General features: G+C 39.9%; 1 protein-coding gene across 22 annotated transcripts in view; it reads right to left on the minus strand.

Annotated features, from left to right (window-relative positions):
- The window catches only part of LOC135416490 (poly(rC)-binding protein 3-like), a 503,073-nt gene that overhangs the window by 138,860 nt on the left and 336,560 nt on the right, over window positions 1–27,653 (minus strand). Inside the window, exon 1 of one of the 22 annotated variants that reach the window (XM_064659731.1) lies at window positions 1,619–1,775. The exons of 20 other annotated variants lie outside the window; for them this stretch is intronic. The gene's annotated coding sequence lies outside the window, so the exon portion shown is untranslated. Of the gene's footprint in view, window positions 1–1,292; window positions 1,498–1,618; window positions 1,776–27,653 lie in introns of those variants that run through there. One more of the 22 variants, XM_064659722.1, reaches the window with a different exon arrangement.

Genomic DNA, 27,653 nt, shown 5'->3' on the forward strand with positions numbered 1-27,653 from the left:
AAAACAAATATTTATATTCTTGAGGACTTGTTTTTGCAGCAAGGACACAGATGAGAGATAAAGAAGGGGGACAAGGTCTTTCGTAAGAAACCAGCTATTTCAGATTGTAAGGAAAGTAAAAATATTTTTGTTCACCTGATTATAGATTAAGACAGTACAGAGTAATAACCACCTGATCGATCAAGTTTTTCCTTTTCTTGAATACAAAGTCCCATACTAGATAGATGACAATTTCTTGAGAGGTTTATGAGGAAGCAAGCCTCAGCTTTTCAATTTATTTTATTTTCACAAAGTCTTGACGGATTTTAGTATGGCCAATTCCTGGACTCTGCTTTCAACCATTCTCAGTGATAGTTCATGAACTTTGCACCAGGAATCTTTGTAGGGATAAGCAAAGGACAAATGGATTACCAGCTGCTCGACTCCATTTTTCACTATTGTTCTACATCTAGAACCATACAGAAAAGAAACAAACACGACCTACAGATAGACTGGATAGTATGCACACTTGTAACAGATTTTTTTTCTTTTAACATTTGAAGATAGACACACAACAGAATTTCCAGTTATGACTGCATTTTGCTGCCTATAATGTACACATGAGCTGCTGAAATGTGTTTAGATAACGTGTGACAACTGATTATTTATTTTTCCAGTAGTACTAATAGGGTTATCAGGAACACAAGTTCAAGTTGTTCACTAAAAAATAACCATATCCACTAACAGGACAGTCTAGCAGATGCATAGTTTTAGGCGCATAGTAACAAAATTTCTTGCATCTTTAAAAATAGTAATATTAATAGCCATAGTAATGAGGTATGATGTCCAGACTCCTCTTATCACTACTGTTAACTCAGAGCTACCATATATTGTCTAACTTTTTTTTAAGAAACACTTTCAAAGTTCACTTTCCCCCCACTACACAACTCACAAAGCGACAGTTGTTTACTCAGGCTGTTTACACAGCAACTTAAAACAACAAAAAAAAGCCTCCAGAAACTTTAACAGCTAAATGAAAGGTGATAACTTCCAATGAAAATGCCAAAATACGGGACAATATTCCATCTTGGCTGGTTTCGACAGCGATGTTGGTTTACACCATGTCACAAACTTATTAGCCTCTGCCTTCCTAATCCCCTCCGCAACCCCTGCGGTCTCCCTTGGCCTTTCCCCATTTCACGTTAAACTTGCAGGAAACCATTAGCCCGGGACAACGGACACATACGGAGCAGGCTCCGGATGATATTATCGCCTTTGAGCGCTGGAGCTGCGGCTCAGGCGGGGTTACTCACCCGAGGGAAGCCCACACTTCCCGACTGACAGTCCCTGATGGATCTCTCTCCGCGCGGCTCAGTCGCGCGGCCGATGATCCAGCCCCATCTCCGCACGGAGCACTTCGACAGCAACTTGTTGGTTCCGATCTTTCACAACGACTTTCGCCGACTTCGCCCGCCGCAGCCCGCCCCGGGCCGGCACAGCGGCCACACGCGGCCCCTCCTCAGGCACCCTCGAGCCGGGGCGGCAGCTCGGCTCCCGCAGCCTTACAACAAAGAAGCCCCGGCGCCCACCCCCGCGGGCAGCACCCGCCGCCCTCCCGCGCCCGGGGCCGCACACCCACCTGCGGAGCGGGACCCGCGCCGCCGGAGCCCCGGAGCCCGCACGCCGCTCCCGCCTGCCGAGGGTGCGCCGCTCCCGCCGTGCCGCCCTGCGCGGGGCTGCACCCGCCGGCTCCCTCCGTGCCGCCCTGCGCGGACAGATGGCCGGCAGCCCTCCGCTCTGACACAGTGAAGCAAAGACCGGCTTTTTTTTTTTTTTTTTTTTTTCCCTTTTCCTTTTTCCCTCCCCCCCCTTTCCCTTCTTTCCCCCCCCCCCCTCACCCCCCTTTCTTCTTCCCGTTTTTCCTCTCTTCCTCCCCTGGCTTAGCCCCTGGCAGAGCAGCCCGAGCGTGCTCACAACACCCCCTCCGCCAGTCACTTCAATTAGTGCCACATGAGAGGAGCTTCTGCCCAAAATCTGCTTAAGAAAGGGCCAGAGGGCAGGGCAATTGCCTTTGCTCAACAATGACCAGAAGCTGTTATAAATACACAAACAAAAGCACTGGCAAGGCCAGGAATGTCATATCCTAATGTGATAAAAACTGTAAAGATTCGATGTATACCAAAAGTACAAAGGAAGAAAAATATTTGTTTTTAAAGAGACAAAGATTAAAAGTACCTCCCTACCCTCTCCCCCCAACACGTAACCTTGTAATATGTTATCAAAGTTGTGTATTTCTGGGTGCCAAGCTATTGTGTTTTCAAAGTCCTGAGCAGCTCACTCACTATCCCTTTGTGACAGCTGCTCGCTAATATTTATAGGTACCCAAGTCTGTGCACCTTATATAACCAAGTAGACTGACCAGGGCTGGGCAGAGGTAGCTTCCAACCCCCAGATGCACAGATATGGTGCATCGCACAAATAGAACAAGCGATGACTTATCTAAAATAAAACAAGAAGTTTCCAATAGACCAATAAGTCAATACACTGAATACAGTACAGACTGAGGTACATTTGTTTCAAGACTGAGGGATTTAGTCTAATTTGATTTAGACACATTTTACACTAACATATGCCATGTTGTGAGTGAGCAGAAACTCCAGCCTGAGGTTTCTAACTGCAGTGAGTTAGAGTTGAAAACTAACAAAACAAAAACAGAACCACCAAACAAACAACCCCTAATAACAAACAACAATCAAACAAAGCAAATAAAACCACCCTTGATCAAGCAGAGTGCCTCCACCAGCAGTGCCCAGACCCTGAGCTCCTGCACCACTTCACAACCCGTCATTTTGCACCGTGCTAGTTGCCGGATGCCACTGGCTCCAGCATGGGGAGAGCAGAGTGGGAGAAGGGAGTGGTTTCGGGCCCATAAGGCTGCTTGTAAACTCTGAAGTGCCTTTGAGGTAGTAATTTCCAGTCTGTTGATGGCAGGATGACAACAACTAGGTTCATCTGAGGGGAAGCCAATAGTCACTGTCACCTAATTCCCTCCCCAGACATTCAAGAATGTAATCGTTGCAAAGGGAGGGCACTAGGATGTCCCTCCTAGTCTCGTGCCTCAATGTTTATGTACAAATCTGTGCAAAAGTAGTTAATCCTATTGACTAACCTCATGCTCTTTTAGAACTGAGATAAAAGCTGTCTGAAATTAACCCTATATTCCCACTGTTTGGTTTCCACCAACTCAACAATAAACTTCTACTACAAATAAATGTTATTTTTTCCATTTCATTCCCATGCCCTCCTCTCATCATGCTTGTTTGTGCTGGTGCAACGAAGGCTACTTTCTCAAACTAAACCCGTTCACATACAGACTTATCCTCAAAGTACCCTTATCCTCAAAGTATGTCCACGGAGGGTTTTTGTGGCTTTATTAATTACCTGAATTTAAGCATGTGCTCAACATAATAAAGAGTGTACTTTTAGAAGATAATTTGAAGAAACACATTTAAAAGAGAGAATATTTAAGTGAAGCTCATGCAAAGCTAAACCAAAAATTGCATGCACAGGCTTGCAAAAAGACAACTGCCTGCAAGATTTCTAGACTTCCTAGATTTAGCAGGGACAGAAATATTCTTTATTTCAACAAAGAGCTTTGAGTAACCCGGACTGCACAGATGCAAAACAGTAACACCAACATGAACAACACAGACTGAGCATTGTCAGGCCAAAGCTGCCAGCCCATGGGTTGACAAAGCCCTCCCTGATGACAGTGTGGGGTGGTAGAGGGAGAGGGAAGCAGATCCCCATTCTGGCACAGGCATGGTGCAGGTCCATGTAGCCCAGCAGAGCAGTCAGAGGTATGGCAGCACGTCCAGATGAATTTTCAAGGTATTGCATGCAATATGACTAATAAACCCTGGCAGTTCCACCAACTGATCTTTACACAGGGTCCTGCTTTTACTGCAAGCAGGGCCAAGCTGGATGTCCACAGCAGCAGTACAGACATGTTTTGCATTGCAAAGGAGTGGACAGAACCCTCGCTGGAGGGATAAAAAACCTGACATAATCCTCAACAATAAAACCCCCTCCAGGTAAGCAGTAAAAAGATTTTTAGAATAATGAGCTTACCTGGGAAAAACATGAGCTATGACTTAAATAGCTACATGGTTGTAACTGAATAACAAGACAGCAAAATAAGTCACGAATGGAGTGAAATGCGAGACTGTGTGTATAGTATAAAAATCTAGCCAGCAAGGCAGATGAATAAATTGATGGAAGTGAGCCACTGATGCCAGAAGTGTCAGAAAAATATCCTTGTCTCTGAATTTTGGGTGAGTTTTGTATGTTTCATTTCCTGGATCAGCTATCATTGCGGAGTTCAGAGAGGGGAAAAAAAAGGGTTATAAAAATAAAAAATATTTTCTCATTTGCCAAAAGGCCCTGTCTGAGTTAATCTGTCTTGATCTGCTTGTCACTGTGTTGCGTGCTGCTTTCCTACACCAGCTTTTCCAACCTATGGAGAGAAATAGTGGAGGAATCTTGCAACGTCGCTTAAGGATGTAACAGGAAGGAAACTGCATGTATGGAAATATGCCTCACAGAGAGGCATTCGGAGGGCTGTCTTTGCAAGCTTGAAAGTATTCCAAATGCCATTTGCTTTACAGGTCAAAATGCTGTGTTTGATGTTAAATCTGAGAGACAGGTGACAGAAATCTCCATGAGCAATGTCCCCAAAATAAAATGTATAAAGAAAATATACTGTTTGGTTTGTAAATAATTTAGTGTATATTTGCAATTTTAAACTGTTTGTAAACTATTCCAGCAGATCAGTCTAAGACTACTCGTTTTATAGAAAATTATGCATTACCTGGAAGTGCTTTAAGTTAACCCATTATGTAAATGGAAACCTGGATCACATGCATAGGGTCCTTGAATTTGACATAATTTCCTGGAGAAGCAAGCCTGTATTTGAAAAGCTATTCTCAAGCACTGGCTGAAGTTTTTCCTTAAATACTGTTTTATTTGGTAAGTGAAAACTGACAACACCACCAAATCATCTAGTATTAGTGTTCTTTTCTTTTACATGTCCCTGCCGTTGGACAAAAAATAATAATGGCTTATGCTATTCCTTTGCCTGAATAAAATGTTGCAGTTCCAGAGATAAAGACATATTGAGCTGAGCAATTAAATAGCTAAATAAATGAATCAGCAGAGCAGAAGTGACAGATTTAATTACTGCTTAGAGCTAGGAAGGGGAACTAATTATGGGGTTCATGAACCACATGCCATTCTTTTCCTTAAGCATGTGGTTCAATTCTTCTGGATCAAGCTATGCAAATACAGTAGTACCACGCACCACATTAAAAAAAAAAAAAAAAAAAGAGGGAGGAAAAAAAAAATCAAAAAGCTATCCAAGATTTGGAAATAAGGTCTAATCTTTGAAGCAAGAATAGCCCATGTTCAAGTGACTCCAAATCAAGAGTTACAGGAACTAGCTTTTGAATATATAAACACTAAAAATTTAGTTCTCAAAAAAAATGTAAGCACAATGAAATTTGTTAGATAATTTGTTGAATAAACCAAAGATTGTAACAGGAAGCTGTACTAAGTGAGGCATAAAGCATAAAGCTCTATCGAGTGATTAGGAGCCCCGTTCATCAGCGAGTATCTGTAGCTGGAAAGCCTGAGAAAGCTGTTGATCGTTGCTCTCTCCTTGCTTTGGTCAGTCCACCACAGCAAGCAATACATCTCGAAAAGATGCTTTTGTGGCCACCAAGTACAAAAACACTAGTGGTGGAAAACCCCTGTTTCTCTTTTTTTTCTTTCTGTCCCATTTTTCTATGTTGCATTTACAATACCATCCTAATTTTATTCTTGTTTGATAAGACTGTCAATGCCAATTATTTGAGCTTCACATAAAACTCATGAGCTTCATGATATAATCCCATAAACATAGAATTCTTTCCCTCATTAGTGGGAGGAAGAAAAGGGATAAAACCCCACATATATGGCATTTGAATCACGTAGTTCAATTAAATGCATAATTTTGGTGAGTTTACAGCTATCTTATATGGATGAAGACAAAGTATCATTTCAAGAAAAAAAAAAGAACAAAACCACCAGGTTATTTTTTAAAATGAATTAATGAAGGTAAGAGAAGTCTTTCATTCATAGCCAGTTTTTTCTAAAGTTAAAATCTCAATGTGATGTCTCTTTCAGCATAATTTAAAAAATCAACACGTTTGCCTCTTTTCCTAAAAATACTGTGAAGAGATAAATACCTCTGCACAGCTGACCTCATGCACCATTCTGAAAAAAAATCAGACCTTTTACTCCACTGACTTTGAAAATTTTAAAAAAGCAGAAAAAGCATAACATGATGCAAACAATAAAACATCTTATGGCTGGGAAATATCTATATGTCTAAATATCTAAATCTAGCTATAGTTGTGTTCTCCTTCCACACCACCAGTAATTTTGTCAGAATGATAATAATTGAGTCCAAACCCAGAGATGTAGGCTGATCCCTTGGAAGGCTCACTGGACAATCACAAATGCCATCATCATTGAAGATTACAACATCAGCTCTGCTTGACTGAAATTCTGTTCTCTGAAGGCAGCCAAACCCAAGGTCTATTGCCTCAATAAAGACCAAAATGAACTCTATCTTGAAAATCAGTGTCTGGGTTTCTGTATCAAGGGAGACTGTATCTACAAGGAACCAGGAGCACTGTACATCCAAGATAAGATAAAACCAGTTGTTTTTTTTTTTAATGGAATTATGGTATAGCTCTATAAAAGTGACATCCTTTGCCTGGAATTCTAGTGCAGTTATATCAGAAGAAAATGCACTTTGTACCTAGACACACAGCAAAACAGAGAGGAACTGATCTTCAAAAAAGACACTGTATCTGAAACATTAGGTACGAGTTGCATTAATACTCTTACCATGTGAATTTGACGACATCTGATATCTATGTCATTAAAGTGTGATGTCTACAGAATGTCACTAAGGTACCAGTGATCACGAACCTTGCTGAACACATGCACAACTGATATCTCATAATAGAGACATTACGATTGTATAAATTATCTCTGTGGAGCATGATGAGATGAAAAGGATCCTATGAGCAGGGGCAGCTAGTCAGCAGACTGCCGGAGGACAAAGGGAGAATATACTCTTGGTACACAATACTTCTGACCTCAGGAGGCAAAATCGTCAGGATTTTGCTAACAATCATGGCCAGGCTCACATGGAAATAACCATTTAAGTATCTGTAGTGTCCCTCTCAAGACAGGACATGATCAGTATTTGCATGTGCATACAAAAGCACAGCCCCAAAGGAATACAAGGCATTTAGAAATGCAAGCCATGCAGAAGTGAGCTCACCACCTGGGAAGAAGTCTGACTACAAATCCACCATCTTCTGCTCTCACTGCAGAGCAGTGCAAAAGAAATCCCTCATGGGATACTTGAAAGAGGAGCCATGGTTAAGTATAGGCTGGAAGTGCATTTGTCATTGTTTTATTTATACCCTTTTGCTCCCAATATTGCACTTGGATGTCTGCCCTTAAGTCTTGCTTAACATAATTTTGCAGTATTTCACCACCCAGCTATTCTGGTGCAGTGGAGAGACAAGATGAAACACAGCGAAACCAGTAGGTTGTGAGCAGAAATCAAAGAAGGGTGCACAGGTTGTCTTGAGACATGAATGCCTCCTCCAGCAGGGTCATAGAAGCCTAGAGATGGCAAGTCTTTCCTTCCCATTTTCAAAGGGTCACTGGCTTGGGATGACTTTACTAGCAGTGAGAGGATTATCTGTAACAGGCATGAACTAGTTCTTCTCCTGCATAAAGCAGCTGGCAAAGCAACACTCCACAGTTCTGGGTGAGCCTTGGGTTTTCAGGCTCTGACTCTGTGTTTGGTTGTTACAGGGAAGGCAGTAGGTAATTTTTCACTGGCGTGGGGAGTGTGCCAGTTTATCAAAACTGCCCTTGGGAAGTTTGCTTGTGAAGGTTTACAAAACTGTGACTAAGTTTACCAGTGGGTGTAAAAGGAGTTGCTAGTTGTCTGACACAAAGAAGAGAATACTGTGGGTTTTGTATAAAGTCTAAATAACATTTACACTCTACTAATCACAGAGCTGAAAATAATTTAAAATCACCCAGCATTTTCTTCTTCTCAAAGAAGCGATTTTTTTTTTGAGTGCTCTCTTGCATTTTCCCAATATTTTATCAAAGACTGGAAGCAACCATCCAGTCTTCACTGAGGAGTAATATAAAACCCAGTCAAGCTCCTTGACAATAATGACAACTGAAATAACGGGAGCCACTGTCCAACCCAAAAGCTGAAGTAAGCATCCAGCCACAATGCCCAAAGGGTTTTCACTGAGAAGGGCAAGGATGTTTGCATACAAACATCAGAGCTTGCTTACTCTTGGAAAAATAACTTGCGCCTGAGAAAAAAACAGAATTATGCCAGAAATAGGAAGAGCAAGGAAGCAGCCATAAGGGGTATGAAATAAGGAGTGAGAAATCTGGTCCTCATGAGCCTCACAATACAGCTCTTGATGACCTAATACAGATGACAAAAAGGAGGGGTATAATATGTGATATGTTCATTGTGACACATATGAACAATTGTAAAAAATAATTAATTAATTAAACAAAAAGCTGTCTTGATTTGTAAAACCAGAGAAGCAACTATTTTCAAAAATTCTGCCACTTTGAAAAATGTGAGGGAATAGCACAAGCACAGAATGGCTCGAGAGAACAATTCACAAATCTAAAGGAATAGTTGTGTTCCGTCTCTTAAAGTCTGAGGTTTGCCAGTCTGAAGGAACAAAGCTCCAGGGCACAAAAATCAGTCAGACAGTTGTGGAAGAGACTTCAGAAGTTCCACTTCCAGTCTCTGAATTTGGCTACTGGTAATGTCTGGAAATTCCAGTCGTAGAAGCTGTAGAAATTACCAAACAAAAATCTCCAAAACACAAGTAAGTTGGAAAGTCAAAACTGAACCACCTTTGTGGTTCAAATGCACGCAGTGATGGCAGACCATCCATCCATCCATTCTGAATACAAAGTGTTTTTAACATTAAACTATTCATTTCACAAAGAACCTGGGGCAGAAAAAGGAGAAACTGGCAAAGCCAAGAGTGGAGAATAAAACTGATAATGTCATCTGCATTTTGGAATGGGTAGCATGGTACATATGACATTGAGACCAAGGACGCTCCCTGAATTTCTAAATATAAGTAATGCCATGATTATTCCTCATTTAAGACTGTAAACATTTTGCATGCCTTTTATTCTAGAACTAACATAACACTATTGAACAGCTCAGACACAACTGACAGTCAGTCCTCCTAAAATAACAGATGGGACAGGGCCACCCCTGCCTGCCACAGAAAAGCAAGGAATTGCAATAGAGAGATCTAGAGGATCCATGCTGCTAATCTGGCTGCCTCCAGGGACTGATGCTAGTCAGCTATCACAGCTGCTGGCACTGGGCATTCTACCAATAGTTTCCACTCCTGCTTTAGGGACAGCAGCAGTTTCAGACAACCTGTTTTTCCCTGTCCTAATAAGGACAAAATTAGGGGGTGCAGATGTTAGGGGATGTGCACTTTGTCTTTCCAGGAGCCTGCTACCTTAGACAATTTCTGCTTTGCCTGTGCTCACAGCCAGCCCAGTTTGCTGCTGGAAGCTGAAGACTCAATTTAACTTGGCTTCTTCTGCATTCTCAGAAGATTCAACAAAAGCTAAATTCACTGGTGTCATAATGCTTCTGAGAGTCAGGGGCCTTGACCTTGAGCATACGAAATCCACCTTGTGTCAATCTTAATTCCGTCTCAAGGGTCATCAGTAAAAAATCATTCTCAAAAAACAAATAGTTCATCTCTAATGATTATGCTGTCCATTTTGTGCTCTTCAAGTTCCTTATGAAAGGGTTTGATTGCAGTGAAATTCTTAATGTAAAAGGCTACTGTGAGATATTTCAATATGCTGATGCAACATAAGAGTTATCACTGTGTTAGGGAGGAACTTGACAAGTTTGATCAGGAAACTACGGAAGAGCTGTAGAGTAAATGATAGATTTAAAAGCAGGAACAGCGCTTTGAAATATATATTGGCAGTTGTTCATTTTACAGGACCATCAGAACATGTGTTGCATCAATATCGGCAGGTAACACTCAAATTTCAGTAAATATTAGTGTTTCAAGCTGGAATTATTAAAGCCTATTAGCTACAACTTTTCTGACAGATTATACTATTGTTGGCCACTAGTGTAGCAACAACAGGAAAAAAATCGAGAACAATAATTTTGTTCAACATAAAATCATACCTTGCTATACCATAATGACATTTTATATCCAACTCCCTATCGCACTTCATTCCATTTTATTTTTTACCGTATAAAACTTTACAGAGGGAGAAATGCTTCAGTGATGCTCACCAAATTCAGGCCCCCTTCTCCACCTGCAGATTTTCACTGTGCCCTCTTGAGATTCACTTTTTCTTTCAGCGCCTTAGCTCCAAGAACATAAAATAATAACCTTATCCTACCTCACAGAGCTGCTATTAGTACAGCCCATTTAGATTCTGGAGCATTACAGCATTGTGGGAGAAAAATGGTTTATCTATGTGCCCTTTTATGTGTACATTTTCCACTGAGCTTTTTTTTCCAAAAAAGTTAAATTTGTCTCTTGAACATTTGTTTTTTCATTTTCTTTTTTTAATTTCTGTCGCCTTGTTTTGCTTTGTACTGTGTTGTGTCTTCTTCCTGCTTCAGTCACTTCTCTGTGTCATATAACTGTGATGAGGTTTCTCTCAGTACTTCTTTTCTACACTGTTGCATTCTTCTTATTCCTCCTATATTGACAGGCTCTCTGGATTGAAAATAGGTAAGTATTGCAAACTTAGTCACATCTTTGTATCTTCTTTCTTATTACTCTTAGCCTTTCCTTTGTCTGTGAACCATCCTGAAGCTGTCTGTGAACCATCCTGCTTCGCCTCCTGAAGGAATTTTCTCCCCTTACAGAGGTGAAGGAGAGCCTTTACACCAACAAGCATTCTTTGACATTAGGGAGAGTGACTGATCAGAGGGTTTTTATTCAGAATACATGTAGACCTTTAGTGATGTGTAAAACACCTCAGAGGTAATGAAAGCTTCAGGGTATCTGCCTGAAATAAGCATTTCTTCAGTGTTCAGTGCAAAAAGTTGCTAATCTTGCTTCGAGTTTGCTACAGCTCAAACCCCATGAGGCTTAATGGGTTAAGTTTTACATCTTGGACCCAACTGGGAAAAAAAATCAAAGCTGTTGCATGCACAAAATGTGGTTTATGGGCTGATCGCAGCCTAGGTGCTGATGGTTTCCACCTGCTTATTCCCTTGTCCTCTGCAGTGGATTCTCAAGAAGTGCAAATCAGAACCAACCAGTGCTGTAATTTACCTTGATTTTAATCTTTTGCCCTCAGAAAAGTAAATTAAAAGTCTCATTGTTAAGCCTAGTTAAAAAATGATACTGCAACTGCAACTTGGCCTTTCAAGAAAGAATTCAGAATACAATAGAACTCCTAGAGTAAGAATAGATACATTATTTATATGTATAGTGGCAGTAATTTTTGTATTTACTTCCTTTTCAGGGGTGTTAAGTGCATTTTAAAAGTTTGATAATTGCTCAATTCCAAGAGGTAAGATATCTTCTCCTTGCAAATCTGGAGAACTGTTGAAGTTGGCGATACATTACCTTGTTACGACTCTAAACAGACCCGATATTTTTGTGCAGAGCAGCAAGCTCAGGGAGAAATCAGCAGCTCTCCTGGAGTGGCTCATGAGCAAAAACTTGTGGGACTCAATCCTACAAAGGCACTGACATGATCTGGTAACATACTTTGCTGCTTCAGTGTGCAATGCTTGGCCACTGCCAGGATATACCCAGGAATCACATCTGTATACACCTGGGTCTTTACAGGAGATGGAGCCTGCTATTTGGAATCTGCTGATGAAATCTGGGCAGCTGCTCAAGGATGAAATTTGCCTCTAGTCTGGGGGATCTGCTTGCTCTTCAAATCCCATCAAAGCATGTGGAAGCTTTGCTGTCTCAGTCTTCCTCACTTTTGAGGCAGGACATGCACACACACATGCACATATATATACACCTCTGCCTATATCTGGGTATAATTTTTAGAAAACACACTATTTCATAATTTCAGAATATTTCTAGGACTATCTCAACTGAACTGTACTGCAAGATGCACTGAAATCTTCAGTATTTCAGAGGTGATTATTTTGGTATAATCACTTTTGCATTTGTCGGTGTAAGTTTTCCCAACCCATTCTTTCTTTGTTCTACTCCTTCTCTCTTATCCATGTAGGGATGTTCACACCAACCCTTCCTTTCTCTATTCATTTTTGCAAATGTTTTCTCTATGTTTTTCCCCCTGGTTTGAATTTTATGAGCATTTCCTTCATGTTTTGAGTACCTTTTCTGAAGAGGCACTAAAGAGAGAGAAAGCAATTCAGAAAAAAAAAAGTATTTTATAACTTTAACTTCATAGAATCATAGAATAGCCTGACTTGGAAGCAACCTTAGTAATCACATAGTTCCAACTCCCCTGCTTTGGGCAGGGTCATCTTTTGGTAGACCAGGTTGCTCCATTCAACCTGTCCTTAAACACTTCCAGTGATGGGGCATCCACAACTGCTCTGGGTAACTTGTTCCACTGCCTCACCACCCTGACAGTAGAGAATTTTTTCCTAATATTCAATCTAAATGTACCCTCTTTCAGTTAATGTCAAGTCATTTTTGGGGAAAAGGCAAGGAATGTAGAAAGAGAAACTACCAAGAGTTCTCTTTTTTTTCTACACCATTTCAATACACAGCACAGTAATGGTGATTATTAGAAGTTGTTCTGAAAGTGAAAGTTGTTCCCCAACTAGAAAAATAGAAAAGAATATCAACTCTGGCAAGGTAAATTTAATAAGTCCAGCCAAAAAAAGATTTTGAAGAGCAATTTTCCAAAGGCATAAAACCAATATAAAATGATTTTAAGCACATCAGAAACAGGAATTCTGCTAGAAAGTCTTTAGGGCTGATAAGTAACTGGAGTATGAAAGGGGAACCCAAACAGGATCAGACTCTACCTCAGCAAAGTTAAAAGAATTCTTTACAGAGGTGTTCACTGTGGAACAGACTTCGGAGGTTTCCAGGCCAAAACCTTTCTTTACAGGGCACAAGCCCCTTAAAACTGGTTAGACAATAGGAAATACATAGCAGAAAATTAAATGGTTACTCTTCACAATGCAGAGAGATTTCTAGTAGATCAGTGTAGGGAAATGCACTGTTCAACATAGCCATCGGAAATTTGGATAAGGCTGAATAGTGAGGTGACAGAGAATCACACTAGATTATTTAGGGTAGTTAAAGTCAAAGGTGACTGAAAAATTGCAGAATAATCTCAGTGCGTGATAAAACCGTGGAGGAAAAGTAATGCTGATAAATGTTGAAACTGGAATAAAAAAAACAGAGTCCTAACTATACATACTCAGTGATGAGCTTTAAGTGAGCTGTTACAACCCTGAATTATGGATACAGCAACTGGAGAAACCATGTACCATTCTATGAAACTATCAGCCTAAAGCAAAAGGATTATTATGAATTATTAGGAAAATGAAATGGGAGAGAGATTTTATGATCACAAAGAAAATGAACCTTATCTTCTAAGCCCCAAGGGACTCACCTGAAGTAGAAAACATATAGACAAGGATGCATAGATAGTAATTAATGGTGAGGGACAGTATTTGTGTGAGAATCAATAAGCAGGTTGGGATAACTCAGTTGGAAAACAGATAGTTCAGAAAAACATGCCCAAATTGTGTCACATGCCATCATGTGTCACACCGAGAAAGGTACAACAGTACAGACTATTCACCCCTATACAAGAAAGAAAGAGCAGCAAATGAAATGTTAGCATATTGGATTAAAGCCTATAAAAGGAAATACACTTTTTTACTGACTGAATAATTAAGTTAAAGAGTAAAGCATTAGAAGATATTGCAGATGTTAAAAGCCTGAAAAGGCTCAAAAAGCAATGAAACAATTCACGGGGCATCCCGCTCCCCCTCCCCAATATTTATTAGAAACAAAGGTATAATTTCTAGCCAAGAACCTAAACTTCAGACCAGGAAAGGCTGAGACAAGTACTGGGAAATGCATCCCCCTAAAGCTACCATCTTATGCTCTTTAAATATATATAATCATATATGTTTAGAAAAATACACCAGGTCTAGTGGTTACACCCAGCAGAGCCATTTTCCTGCTTTTGCCCTCAGGAGAGCTGTACTCTGAGCAGAAGACCCATACAGTTCATCAAGGAGGCGCGGGGTTGCCCAACCAACCACTAACAACATGTGTCAGGACAGCAAAAGTGGGGCAGAAGGCTTCTCATCTCATGCTGAGTGCTCTACACCATCTATACCCAAGCCTAAGTCCACTCTGAGCCTGGATATTAGCCTGGTACATTCAGAAGTGATGATCACCACTCTGTTGGTCACCAAAGCTAGGCATTTATTTCATTCAGTTGTGTAGGTTTTCCTTGGAGGAGTTTTGGGACCATAAGAGGAAGCATAAAGTCTTGCAAAGATTGGGAAAACTGGTGAAGAAAGTAGTTTCCATTTCAAGCAGAAGAAAGAAGCAATACAGAAAAATATTAAAATATATTTGTTGGATTTTTCCAAGCTAGTAAATCACCCAAATTGACCTAATTTTACACTGTACTTGTTTACAAGGTCTACAGAACTCCTCACCTGTGTGGATTAAATATGCTTCACTGATTTTTTTTGTTCATTTAATAAAATCCCACAATCTATTCCAGCATGCTGGTATACATGACCATTCCTACAATATTTCCTAGCAGCAATGAGATACATTTTGGTAATAATAATGATCTGCATTTTCACTGTTCTTTTTCTTCAAAATACAGAGTGTCCCAGGAATATTGTTAAAATTGTTAAAGCAGCCATTTAGGTAAGCAAAATGAAATTCTGTTGCAATTATCATGTTGGAAGATGTCTTTGGGGGTCATCTGGGCCCACTCAAACAAGATCAGCTTTGAGGTTACATCTGAGTTCAGGGTTTGCTCAGGGGCTTGCACAAACAACTCTGTCCTATCTCCAAGAATACAGGTGCCACAGACTCTGTGAGTACCTGTGCCAGTATTTGACACACTCACTCCCCCCAAGGCAGGAAAGATTTTTCTGATACTTAGACAAAATTTCCTGTTGCTACTTGTGACTGCTGCCTCTTGTCGTATTTCAGTGCCCTGCCTAGAAGAGTCTGACTTCATCTTATCTGTACATTGCCAATAGGTAGTTTATAACAATTTAAATTTAAAACAATTAGATTACCCCCCTTATTCTCACCTTTCATTTCTGTCAGCTTCTCCATGTATATCCTGTGCTCCAGGTACCTGGTGCTCCAGTATGTCAATGTCCATCATGTACAGGGCAATCCAAAACAAGACACAGTCCTCCAGGTAGGGTCTCACTAGTGCCAAGCAGGGGACAGGCAAGAATCACTTTTCTCAGCCTGCTGGCTACACTCTTGCTAGTGCAGCCCAGGATGGTGTTGACCTTCAGGATGCGCTGCTGACTCACCTTGGAGTTTTTGTTGTCTGCTGGGACACCCTGGATGTTTTATGCAATGCTGCTCTGGAACCAGTTGGTGCCCAGCCTGGCCTGCTGAATGGTCAGGAATTTGCATTTGCCTGTGCTCAACTTTGAAAAGTTTCTTCCAGATTAATTCTCCAGTTTGTTAAGAGTGCTTGGAATGGCAGCTCTGCACTCTGATATATTAATTGCTCCCCTAATCAGGTATCATCTGTGAAATTGCTGAGGGTGTATTTTGTTTCCAGTGAAGGTATGAATGAATGTCAGCACTGGTGTTGACTCCTGATAGATGTTACTAGAAACCAATCATCAGTTTCAGTTCATACAGTTGATCATGATATGGCCAGGGGTGCATTCACCTTGTAGTGCACTTCTCAAGTCCGTGTCTCACCAATTTGGCTGCAGGCATACCTTGTAACAGGCCTTGCAGAAGCCAAGGTAATTAACCAGTGCTCTTCCTTCATCCACCATACCAGCCATCTCCTCACAGCAAGCACTCAGACTGTTCAGCCACAATTTGCTGTTTGTGAATCCATGCTATTCCCAATTGCCTTCTTGTCCTCCAAGTGACTGGACATGGTTTTCAGAAGGGTTTTCTCCAAAATCCATGTGGAAACTGGAGGCAGCTTTATCAGCAAATAGTTTCCCAGGTCTGCCTTACTGCTCACATGCATGTAACACTTGTCTGTTCTCAGCCTTCAGGAATCTCCCCTGATTCCTAGGGGCCTTTTGAAGAAGATGAAAAGCAGTCCTTGCAGTGATGTTAGCCAGCTCTCTGCACATCCTTGGATACATCCTCTCTTGTCCCATGGACTTGTGTACGCACAGTTTGCTTATTTGGTCACTAACTCAATTTTCCCAAATTCTGCTTGGGAGATGTGAGGACAGAACTTGCCAGAAAAGACCAAAGAGAAGAAGATGCTGAATTGCTCAGCCTCTTCTGTGTGCTTCATTACCAAATTTGCTGCCTTTTTTCACAGCCTCACATCTTCCTTAGACATCCTTTTGATTCTACTTCCAGAAGTTCTTACTGCTGTTCCCATTCCTCACCAATTTGAAATCTAGCTGAGCTCTGACTTTCCTAATTCCTTGCTTACATGACCACACAATTCTGGACTGCTCCTGAGTAGCCATCCTTCGCCTTCTCTGCCTTTTTGCACAGGAGACCAGGCTGGAGCTCCCTTCCTGTCTTTTGTGCCTGTGTGACTGCCTAGGGTGTGGGCTGGGCTAAGCCCAGGTCTGGGAAGGTCCTCAGAGACTAGCATCCTCTCCAGGTCTCTTTCCCCTCCCCTTTCCCTTCAGGGCAGTTTCTCATGGGAACCTGCCAAACAGTTCCCAGAATGAGCTATTGAACCCTCTATTTTCATTTGCTGTTATCATTCTGAAAACTTTCCAATTTTGCTCAAAGTACTTGTTCATTTCAGACAAAAAATTCTCAAAAAATCAAGTTTACTTAAAATCTAAAAAAAAAAAAAATTAAATGAAACTTTTTTTCTTTATCAAAGTTAGATACAGCTGAACATTTACAAGGAACCATAATCACTAAATTTTGTTCATTCACTAAGCTGAAATGAAAACTAATGGAATAGCGATGCTTAATGCTTATTGACTATAAATAATTTAGATTATTTGTAATTTTAAATACTAATTTGTAAATAATGATCCATGACAATATGGCTGGAAAATAAAATTAAGAGAGATTACAAAGAACCCCTCCCAGCTCAGCATCTCACAAATTTTCTTGCTACCTGTGAACATCTGTTTCACTTTTCAGCAACCTTGTCTTGCCTCTGTTGCAACTCACAGCAGTGTCTAATTTAAACATTCTGTAATCATGTTTTTTAGTCCTAAATCATGAGGTTGTGAGATGTGCAATTACTGCTTCTTTCAATTTATTCACAAAAGACAAGCAAGAGAGAGAATACTGTTTTTTTACTCCCACCTGTTATGCTAAGAGAAGCTGAATGAGTGTTTGACAGGTAAAAATATAAACGATGAACCTGAAAGGTAAAACACTATCAAAATTAAATTCATATACATTTGTGAGAGTTAAGGCATGTTCCAGAAACTGACAGCATTTTACTTTTTCTCCGACATGTATAGTATGCTCAAAAAGCTTCTATTAAAATGCCATGTAATTAACCTAGGATACAAGGGATAAAATGCTGAAGAGAACAACTAAGATAATTTGTCATCAGGATTTTCATTAAAACCCTCAGTATTACAGGAATTAATTTCAGCAGTGCTTTCCTGTGATTACTGCCTGTCGGATTGTATACAGGCATCCAACAGGATATTTGAATGGGGAGCGTTTGCTCCCATTCCACATCAGCATTGCGAAGGTAAGTGGTTTATCTACATCGACTGTGATTCATCATCTGTATTTTAATATTGCAAAACCTGAAGACTTTGCTTGGATTTTAACGTCCCCTAGCATTGCTTTTTCCTAGTAAATGTTACATTGAAAATAGCTTTTCCTGATACACGCATTGCCGTCATCATCTTGGACAGGGAGAAAGATCAATGTGCTTAAAAATCACAATAGTCATTAATTTGTTACTTTAGTTTCCTGGATGTTATAGTTCACTACATATTGTTATATCACACAGGCACACAAACCTCATTGGTCACAGATAGGAGGAAGCCAGCTCTGATTTCAGATTCTGAATTGTCCTACAACCTGTACAGGATCTAGGCAGCATTTCTTATCTAGCCTTCACATTTTTAATTTTTCAAAATTCTCCCCTTGTAAAGCAGACCACTTTGGAGTCTGCAACACATTTTAAAGTAATGATTAAACACTAATCCACTAACATACTGAAGTGGCACTTGAGAATTTGGCAGTATCACTTTAAATAATCTCTTAGTTTACTGATGGCTCTCTCAGTATCCTGTGTTTCCACACATAGCTGATGAATAAAATTATTTGAGCTAATCTGTGTCTATACTTCGTGCAGTATTTCTTTCATGAAAAGCAAACAATGGAGCCTGTATGCCTTAGAGTAAGGAAACCTGTATGAAACATGTAGTTTTTTAAATTTTTAAATTTCAGTTTTTATAACATTTTTTCCATCAAGTTATCTAAAACTATTTTTAGAAACAGTCTCACTGTAAATCTGAGAGCGCCATTTTGGACTCTATTACAGAAATTACTTTGGTCAATTTTGGCCAAAGCAATGCAGTTCAATGTCACACATGGGGGCAAGGAGAGGGCAGCAAATGGAGAAATGAAGTTCACCCCTACAGCATAAACGAGATATGCAACCTACTGAGGAACAAGAAGCTGTAATATTGTACAGTGTCTTATAAAATCATACTAAATAAACACAGAAGTAATCGGATGTTGTCTTGTTTTTGCTCATTGGCATGAATTTATGATATATTCTCTGCAAAAAATTTGACTGAACAATGTCTGTGCTGCACCCAGCTGCCTGTAAGGTGAGTAGGTAAAGTATCTTTTATGGCTTAAAAATTATTACAGGATCAAGATCTGCCTAGCTCCTTGAGCTGAAATGTAGCTAAAACCAAAGGACTAAGCTGTCAATTCTCTCTCTTTGAGAGGGGAAAATTAAGGGGGGAGAGGAGGTGTCCTGATCCTTAAGCAGTATTTTAAACAAAAAAAGCAGCTTTCTCTAGCACTGTACTTTAAAATTTGGGTGGGTTCACTGATTTTCCATCCATTCTCAACTTTCCTAAGAGCTGTCCCTATATGCTACAGGTATTGGGTTCAAACCTGCTTTGCTTGCATCTTCTGTTATAATCACATTATGAGATGACACATACATTCATCTGGTCATAAGGGAACGCTTAGAGAATTCAGGTTAAGAAGATGACTCAGTTGCCGTATTTAGATTAAAAATTCTTCTGAGTACCTGGCACATTAAGCTTTTCATTAAATAACAAAATGTGCTATCTCTCTTTCTTCTCCCTGTTCTCATTTTTCCATTAACAGTTTTCTGGCCCTTCTATCATTGCATACTTCCCTTCTCCCAGTCTGTTGATCTCTTTTCTCCTCTTTGCTACTCATATAGTTTCCCTTCCTCCTGTTCATCTTCACTCTTCCTATAGTCTCTGCTATGCTACTTCTACATAACACTGCCAGTCATTCACAGTCTCTCCTTTTATTCACATCAAGCCTCTTTTTATTTATGCTGTTCCTTTTCATGGAGTATATATACAAGGCTGAAAAACAGCAGCTTTCAAATTTTCCAGTACTTCCTGTAGGGAAAATCTGTGCCATCACATAGGATCTAAACCCAGTCTACAGCAATGTCCATTCACCAGGTGCCCTAGAAGCAAAGGGCCACCATTTCTTTTGATTGTCCTGTAACCTACAAAGCTATTCTAGCCAAGGACAGGTCCTGTAAGTGATATGCACTACTACAGCTCCATGGTAAACAGTAGGTCTTGCTCTTCCCTGAAACTCTTCCAGACTGCTGGATGCATGTGTTGGGTCAAACTTCACAAAAAGTGTTTTCTCCCTCCTCTCCCAGTGCTAGATTTGCCTTTTAAATTATTGAAGCTACTCATCAGAGCTAGTTCTGCTGGGCAAGGCCTGGGGCTTCAGAATACAATTATATCACAGGAATAAAGACATCTCTTTTCTGCCACAATGGAGCCATAAAACGGAACCTGAAATAAAAAGTAGAAAATCTAGAGACAGACCACTAGATTTTTCTCTTTGATTTTTCTTCCTTAGATGTAAAACCCATTAAATAGGCCAGTATGTAGGCAACCTCTTATTTAACTAGAATTATGGCAATTGCACCCACTCCACATGAAATGTATTGAGTAGTAATGGCTAGTTATTTCAGTGGGCTCTTTTTTCAATCAATAGTTATAACTCTCAGATATCGATTATAATCCATAACTTTAAAAATATCAACAATTAATGCTAAAAGACTGAGTAGTTACTTATAGTGGAAAATGTACACGTTACAAGAGCAGAATTATTCAAAGTTATATATATATTCCGCAACATAGAAAATCTATTAGCACACACAGATTAACAAACTACTTTCTGTTTCCAGTCAGGGGACCATGATACTCTGTGACTGGTAATCTGGAGCACAAATAAAGCTGCGAATTTGCTGTGCTAACGTGCCGCCACTGATATTCCTACATTTACCATGTTTTCCATAAATGAACTAGTCCAAGAGGAAAGTGGCTGTGTGATTCTTACTTACATTTAGATGTAAGTAAGAATGTATCCTTTATGTACCAACTATAAGCCATTGTCACAGATCCTATGTATGGACACCAATTTCTGTGCCTAATTCTTTCCGCTTAATTGACTTTAAAACTTTAGGTAATACCTGACACAGGAATTTACATGAAAATTAGGCTATCTGAATATGACCTTATTCCCTCAACCCATTTTCTCAGCCTTTCCTCAAGGCCAAGGAATGGGATAGGTTTTAAGGATAACCCATCTACCAGGCATGTCCAAAACTATGTCTAATGCATAAAGAATGGTGAGAAGGACTTCCTCCAAATTCATCTTCCATCTTCAATACAGCCACACCAGTTCTGCCTGCAAGGAAACACAATGGCTGCAGGGACATAACTTGCTGAAATTACCTTAATTATGCTTTCTCTCACCTTTCTTTGTGAATGTTGCTTATAGCAGTCATCGATGACTCTTTGAAATCCCATCCTTGGAAAAGGCACAGAGAAGGACTTCCACACTACACTTTTGGAACAAATCTGTCTTGCTAGACTCTGGGTTATAATAAATCTGAAACACTTTCTGTTCACTATGTAAAACTAGGGCAACAGAAATATGATTGTCAGCAGTGTGACAAAATACCCTTAAAACCTCTGGCAATTAATGAAAACCCCTAGCTTCTTAGTGCAATCAGTGCTGCCTTCATGTAAGTTCACAAGTATCACAGTCACACTTTCTATTAGCTTCAGTGAGAACTGCTCATGTAAACAAAATGTGGTCTTGGTACACCTGAATGTAATTCTGCCCTTGCTGCTTCCTTGCTGACAGACATCGCAGCACTTGAAGTCATCTAAGCGACAGGGAGGCTTTGTTAACTCCAGGAAAACCTTGGAGTAACTGGGGGATTGGTTTGGTGGTTTGTTTATTTTTTCCACTTTTTTTTCCTTTCTTTCCCTTTTCCTTCCAGAAATCAGTGAAATTTCCAGGAATGGGCTAGAGGAACACTGATATGCTTTTCCATAAATCTTACAATAATCAGGGTTTGTGTTCTCCCCTTTCACAGCAGGAATGTGAGGAAACTACAAAATGTAATATACACCAGTGTCACTGTGAGTAGAATTTGACCCACAGGACCTTTTTCTTAACTGAAAAATCAATAAATGTCAAACAATTATAATACAAGTAACTTTTTCCAGCACAGCCTGTAATGAAATTATGCTTTAGACGTAAGGCTAATGCAAGCCGTATTTTAGCCATGTTTTAGAACTAGCAAAAGAATTAACAAAAGAATTATCCACTATCACCATGGCAAAACCAGAAATTTTATTTTTCAGTCTTCCAGATAAATTTTAAATTATTAGCGATACCCATACTCAAGAAACAACAACCATAGAGAAAGGAAAAAAGAGAAAAAAGATGGAAAGTAAAATAAAGCCAGCCAACCCAATGCAATAAAAGCTGAGGTAGATTTTTAAAGGAGTTCAGCATCCATGCTAAGGGTTCTATTCTGCTAACAGGACTCCTTAGCTCCTAGAAATGATTGGGGATAGAAGAGAAACAGGAAAAGGCTTTTGAAAGTTTATTAAGAGTGCTGGTGGACACGCTAACACAGCATGTGAGCGTTTGCACTGGGCCCCTGAGAAAACCAACATGTCTCATTTGGTGTCTCATTTTTGGTATTTATGTAATTCTCCAGACTCTCTGAACAATTCAGAAGGAACTTTCCTACCTGATGTCCATGCATATTTTGTGATCACACATGGAGAAGCAGAGATGATCTATTTCGCTGCGTTCATAGCTTCACAACAAGAGGTTTGGGCCAGACACCCTTATTATTGTACAATGCCACATGAAACACTTCACAGGGTTACATGGGTTACTGTAGAATTAGGGGTTATAATTTATGGCATCCAGCCCTGAGTACTGTGAGTCCTGAACTGGGTTACTGTGACCTGAGCACTCGCACACAAACAGGGGCGAGCAGTATGGACACTCATTCTCTGGCTTAGTTAATTGGGTTCCTCCAAGTAGAGCATAAATTCATAAATCTCTGCAGAGAAGACATGCTAAGTGAGGAATTCAGGAGCTGACAAACAGCTGAATGGAAACACCCCATGAAGTGGTTAGTACATCTATGTGGAACCATATGCGAGCACAGCAGGGTAAAGCCAGTGTCATCCTCTGCCATGGGTTATATTAGCAATTATGCTGGAATTCTTTGTTCCAGAAAGCCTATTAAATATCCCCATTGAAAATACATATGAGCAAACATTACGTAGAGGCACATTTTTATGATGTTAATGCAGGGTGGTTTTTCAGTATGCCTTGGCATTTCATAATGCTATCTGACCCCTTTCCCGAAACAGTAAGAACGATATACAAAAGTAAGTAGTTTTGCTAAAGGTACAGCGATCATGAAGGAAAGAAAACATAAAATCCAGACACATAATGCTTGGGGTGTTTCCTGGACTAAACTGCAGTTCTCCTCGTGTCCAATTAACCTTCATTCACAGAAAGGATGATTAAACATTGGAATGGGTTGCCCAGGGAGGTGGCGGAGTCACTGTCTCTGGAGGTATTTAAGGGAAGACTGGACGTGGCACTTAGTGCCACTTAGTGGTCTGGTTGACATGGTGGTGTTCAGACATAGGATGGATTCGATGATCTCAGAAGTCTTTTCCAACCTAATTGCTTCTGTGATTCTGTGGGTGCAGAAGACAGCTAAGGAATATCTAAGAACTTGGATGCAGAAGACGGTTAATGATGCTCATAAAATAAAATACTGAAATGACTATTTAATTCCTATTCTCTGGCAGAAATTAAGATGTTGGCTATTGCTGGCCTTTTGTACGTCAATAAAAGTCTTTAAAGTATCACCTCTGACTTGACTGATGTGCTTCTGAAGTAGTTTCTTGAATCAGAGTACCTCTACTACCAATTAACTACAGAGTTCCTTTCAGATTTTGTAATAACAAGGTTTCTTTCCTAATGTTTTCTTCTTCCTGTGGTCAGGATTTAGAAATGCTACACTGCATTTGTTCAAGGGCACGAGGTTCCTCTCAGTGATTTTACTTAAACTCCCTTATTTAAGAAAAAAACCACTGGGATTAATTAATTCTCATATGTAACTTCCAAGCTGAGAAACTGCATTTCTTCTCCCGCTTCTTCTGTTAATTCTACTTATAAGGGTTATTGTAATCTACTGATAGAGAATTTAAACAGCAATTTTGTTGGTGATACACATTACAGCAGAGAATAGATCTTCTCATTGTAACACTGGTGCTGCCGTCCTTCCATAAGTACACAACAAGGCAGACAATACACTTAGATCTTGCAGCAACAGGCTTCTGACTAAGGGCAGAGACTAATGAATCCTGTTCAGCATCCTCAGGTGTCCAGGCCATGTTATTTTCTCCATTACTTAATTTTTTCTTCTGAAGGAATGATCAAGGATTTCCTAGTAAATTAGCAAACTGAACTCTTCAAACTCCTTAGGCCTTTCCATAGCTGGGATTATGGAGCATTAGCTGTCTGCTGCCAGGTTAAGCTCCGTGAGCTGCTGAGAGCACCTCCTAATTGACTGTTATGTTTCTAACTAGTTGACTTAGACATAATGTTGTAGTCTAAATCAAAGGTTTGTCTTCTGTGTAGCAAAGATTTGACACATCCCATTGACCTCTATTTACTGAAATAAATGAACAATCAATTAATGAGAAGTAGAGCAGAACCAACCTCGAAATGCAGGCATAAGCCAGCTTTAGTCTTCAGAGGGGGGGGGGGAACCATGAATGAATATCTGAATATCAGTGTGAACAAAAATATTTGCATATTGGTTTACTTATGGCTGCGTGCTTAACCTCACACCTGAATGCAAGTCTGCTGGACCCAATCATGCTACAGCCACTTCTGCTGCCTTCTCTGGTGGCAGAGTGGTTCAGACTTGGGGAATAGCAAACACTCACTTTGCACACAATGTTGCTCTGGTTTGACAACATTACTCTTCCCTCTTTTTCACACTCTGCCCCACAGCTGTGCCAGTGGAGGGGTTTGCATGGGCACCCTTTAAAATGCTCAAGGTAAAAGGAGCTGGTTTATTTTAAGTGGTGTGAACTGTGTATCTGAACTGGCTTGGCTGAGTTTGGACGTTTCAGGCTAATGAGCAATCATGCAAGCCACTCCACTAGCAAAACCACAGGGGCAGCATTGCCAGCTGCTGGGTGCCAATGACAGTGGAAAGCAGGAATGTCTTTAAGCAGAACAGCCAGAGCCTAGAAGATGCCATCCCTCTGCAGCTGTAAAACTTCTGCCTCAGTGTCCCTTAGGTGTGGGAAAGACCAACCCCAGGAAAAGCTTCTGTTAGTATCTGGGAAAAAAAAAGTTATAGTATGTTACTTCTATCCACTTGATATAGGCTAAACTTGAAAAAAAACCTCAACACAAAACTAGTTAGTAAATCAGCAAACTCTTTTAAGTATAGAAAGCAAAATTTTTTGTACCCAATTCTCAGATAAACAAACAACACTTATCTGTGGTATAAGTGCACTGACTTAGTTTTTTTCCTAGCTTTTGGCATTGAAGATCTCCAAACTTGTAAAACCTTTGAATTTCAAGAGCTAAATCTAACCCCAAATGTTGTTTCTGTGCTGGCAAAAGTTTTCAGCAAAGATTTACTTCAGAGAAAACACCATTACTAGTACTTAATCTGTGTATCTATGTAGAATTTACAGGCTAAAGCATCAAGCAAATGGCATATCTTAAAATCCAGTGGTGGTTTGATGGGCACTTTTCTCTGGCCTAACTGAACTGAGGCTCCCTTCCCTATGATGCATGTTCAGTTACACTGGAGCAATGATTTGGAGGCTACACTGCAAACCAGATGAGCACATTGCTCTGCTTTATAAGAGACCTTGAGAAAAAGAGAAAGGAGATGGGTAATCTTCCAAGGTTGCTAGCCCAGTTCAGTGTTCAGTCCTACAAAAAACGATGCCAGCACAATGGGAAGGAAAGGGGCAGAAATAGGTGGAAGGTTGTGGACAGGAGTGGGAGATGCTTCAATTTTTCCACCAAAAATTATGCACATAAAACTCTAAAATGGTGTCAAGCATGAGTTCTGCGCCCCACTCGGAATTGCCAGTTAGCATATATTAATTTATATTAATACTAAGATACACATAAATTAAATAATGTTCAGGCAAATATTAAACATGCTAAAGAAATAATATTAGAAACCTTGATTTAATAGTTCTTTAAAACTGTAATCAAGTAAAACTGAAATTCAGGTATTTATAATGTATTTGTATTTTAACACTTTTAAAGAACTTCACCTAAAAATACAGTATGCATTCTTATGCAGGAAAACAGTCACTTGCCATTCAGTGTGATTCCTCTGTTGCATTTGGAAGGAACTGTGGGATGGCATCACGGATATATGCTTTCATTCTAATAGACACACAATAAAGCTTTCAGAATATTTAGAAAAAAAACTCCATAGGAAAGCAAAAAATACCTGAAAATCATCTGCTTGCTACAGCCTGCCTCTGACCCAAGACACAATCATTAGCACAGAAACTTCACTTGTCTTACAGATATGGAATATGGACTTCAAGCGGTGGCTACCAAAGCACACATATTAAATGTAGATAGAGTATTCAAGCACCAAAGACTCTCAGCTACTAAACTGCTCAGGGTTACTCACACAAGACCTCATCATTTTTTGCAAACGCACAAACATGCAGTGACAGCCAAAAGCCGTGTTAATCTAATATTGAATTAAAGGCAGTTTTCCCTTCTGGACTTCACATCGCGGGGTAAGGGTGACCCCTTCCCTCCACCCCCCAGGGTGACTCATTGTCATGAGAAACTGCATTCTAAAGGACAGTTGGTCCATCACCGGTGTAAACCTGCCATAGGAGCAGCAATCATGACTACAATTCTTTATATATGATGGTTTAAAAGCAACAATTCTGACCTAAGGGAGCTACACACTTCAAACTTGCCTGCTTCTCCCAGCTATTCTGTTCCACACCAGGAAAAATGATGCCCCTACCTTAGAAACCCACGTCTCTCATCTGGCAGGCGTTTAAAATTAGAAATAGCAGTTTGAAATCAAGAAAAATCTGTTTGTAGAGAAAAGAAAAAAATCACACACAAACGGTTTTGAAACGTTGAATTGTGAATGAATATGAGAAAACTATGAATTATAATTAAAGTTGCACCTCTTTTTATATTCCAAGCAAAACAAAAATTAGCTAAGTGGCTGTATTTAATTCTTTAAGCAAAGCTTTAGGACTGGATCTTCATGTCTCAGCCTTAATCAAAGAAAAATTAAATTCTTCAAGGGTTAAACCTAAATGAAATTGCTGTTACACCACAGAACTACATGTATGGCTTGACTTTTAAAAGAAACTATTGGAACTACAGATTCAACAGACTGACATACTGTCTTTTATCATTTGGTGGGCAGTGTTGCAGAACAGTGCAGAAAATTGTGTGTGTTCCAGTCAGCTGCAGAGGAGTGGTTGTACATATTTTATATACTAATAAGACATTTGGATAAATATTTTAACAACAGAAGCAGTAACTGAAATAGTACCAGATGCTAATATATACATTGAGTATACATTGTAGCTTTTGTTTTATCAAATAACAGTTAAACAAGCAAGTTTTGTAATTTTTCTTTTTGTTCCCAAGTATTTAATGACAAGCACAGCTCCAGAAAATCTCTCTTATCCTTCTGGATTCTGATTTCTCATGCAGAATGAATGTATTGAGATTTTAATATTAAATACTTTACTCACAGCACTTTCATTCAGACTCACAGACTAGTTTTCCTCC

This window comes from Pseudopipra pipra, chromosome 1 (assembly GCF_036250125.1).
Source record: "Pseudopipra pipra isolate bDixPip1 chromosome 1, bDixPip1.hap1, whole genome shotgun sequence".
In the NCBI taxonomy this organism is placed as follows: Eukaryota; Metazoa; Chordata; class Aves; order Passeriformes; family Pipridae; genus Pseudopipra; species Pseudopipra pipra.